Source organism: Mauremys reevesii, linkage group 23 (assembly GCF_016161935.1).
Source record: "Mauremys reevesii isolate NIE-2019 linkage group 23, ASM1616193v1, whole genome shotgun sequence".
NCBI classification, from domain to species: Eukaryota; Metazoa; Chordata; order Testudines; family Geoemydidae; genus Mauremys; species Mauremys reevesii.
Window position 1 is genome coordinate 21,564,037 of NC_052645.1, and position 2,543 is coordinate 21,566,579.

The following is a 2,543-nucleotide window of genomic DNA, read 5'->3' on the forward strand; positions in this document are numbered from 1 at the left end:
TTTTTTTTTCTGGAAATTTTATTTACATCAGCCTAGAATGATCAGCAAGTAACACAGTTACTATGAAACCAAAATTGTTACAAAATGTTTACAAAAAACTATATTCATAGAAATTCTGCATGTCCACAAAGGAAAATCCCCTGAATGTCACAGAGACCAGTTTTTTTGAGAAACATGTCAAAGAAAATTATAGACAGCAAAGGGCATTCTACAGCAATGCTCAGCAATCCATGTCCTCCAGGCAGACTGGCTTTAACTTGCAAGGCCCAGTCATAACTTTCCAGAGCAAGGGAGCTGTGATTAAACCTAACAATGTGTTGAGTATGTTTCGACCTGGTCTCTCACAGCAGGTTGGCACATAGCACATGGCTCAACTTTGTGAGATCATGAATGCTGCATAATGACGTCCAGTGCTGGAATTCAGCTGCCAGAACGGCACTGATGGCTGCTATAGGGAGAAATACTGGAGCCCAGACCTGGCAGAAACCTCTACCATGGAAACATACAACAACATTTCTGACCCAACCCCCCCATACCTCTGAGAGAACAACAGCGATCTTGAAACATATTCCCGCCCCCCTTTGCATATTCACTCCGTTGGTGTCTATGTAGGCTGAGTGTTGGGTGCTGGAAATTTACACTAGAAATCAGCCAAAAAAAGAGAAAAAATTAAAAATGATCCAACTTTTACCATAGTGAGAGTTTGGAAGATTTTTATCCATGAAAACCCCCCAAACCAACCCATCCTTGTCTTACTTCATTGGTCTTATAAGAGACTAAAAAGGAGACATCGAATCCTGTAAGAGTGACAGTGAACTGAAACAGCAGCATTTTGTATCCACGTTTTTTCCCATGTCTCCCCCCCACCCCAAATTTGTGTGATTGATTTATATGCAGTGGAAGTTAATTACTTTGTGACATGTATTTAAGAAAAAGGTGTGTGTGCTGTGTGACAAAATGATTTGCAAAGGATCTTTAGTTTGTATTAAATTTTCTACCCATCCCAAAGTTTCCTTTCAAATGTCTGTTTAGCTCCTAGTTCACCACTTCTCCACAATCAGAGACGGCCTGGTGCACACTTTGCCTTTGCTAGCCAGTCCAAAGGCCTGATGCGCCCCAAGGATTAGTGGAGGCAAGGGGATAGGTTCTGATCTCAGGTATCTCAATCAAAGGCAGCACAGCTCGAAAGCCACTTCAGTCCGATTTATACCAGTATAACAGAGAACAGAAATTGTAAGGCCCCAGCCCTACATTTTGGTTGAAATGAACCAATCTAACTGAGGGGACCCCTCCCCGCTCCCTGCCACAAATAAAGGCAACGGGCCAGATCCTCAGCTGGTGTAAATTGGTGCTGTTCTTTGAAGTCAATGGAGTGAGGTTGGTTTACACTGGCTGGGAATCTGGACCAATATCCGTAGCTCAACGAAGGGAATGGGATTAATCGGTAACAATGAGGTGCAGCCAGGACATTCAGAGGAGCTTGAAATCGCAAGCTGCTAAACCGAATGGGTTTGTACGGCCACCTGGGACAAGAGAGGTCACCATCCAGACTCCACAAACTGCCTCCAGCCCTACCCGAGATCCCTCTGTGTCGGGGTGGGCAAGGAGGGTGGAATGACAGGAGACACAGAGACTTCTAACCTGTCCACTCTTACTGTGGATTTTGTAGCTCATTGCCAGATGGCATTAGAAAAATATGATGGCATTCTGCTAATATATACAGATAGTATTTAAAAACCTTTGTATGTGTATCATATACTTTTAACAATATATATTTTTAGGCAGGTGTGCATGTCTGACTCTCTCTATATATGAATGAGAGCAGAGCTTATGGGAAGGTAGTTGCAGTGAGAAGCTGATTGCACAGATGTGGGTGGGTATGGAAGACCTCCACTGCGAGGAAACCTATTTGGCGTTTCAGTAAAGGCCCAGGAGAATCTGCGTTAGAGGCGGGGAACAACCCGTGAGGAGGTGAGGTCTGAACTGCTGCTGCTCGTGCTGTGAATTACGTGAGAGATGTCACCCCCACCTTTCAACAGTTACAGAGTCACTCATCTATAGTGAGTGCCTTCCTCCTGGCTTTGAGCCACCCACACCCACACCGGCCCTTTGCTAGTTACACCGCTGGGTCCATATGCCCCCCCGGCCCCTGCTGGGTACACACACCAGCACCCTTAGGACTCCTTGTGGGTCTGCTGTCCATTCTGTCACTAACCTGTATGCCCATGTGTCTGGCTTCTGGCTAGTTCCTCTACATTCCAGCAGGACTTTCAGCCCTACAGAACAGTTGCTTGCTGCTGAATATGGAGAAAGGTTTAATACTCAAGATTTTAAACATTTAGAAGCATGAAATGGGCTATTCTTTCATGGCCAATTTACTGTAATTGTGGAGATAGAAGAGAAAAGGTTAATCTGCAGGGATTTTTCTTGCTGGTCGCAAGCACTGGTAATTCCACGCGGTCTCCTATAAATTTGGGACAACAGTGACAGAAACTCACTCATCACATTGTGCTAAGTAAATGGTGTTGGTTAAATTTTATGCT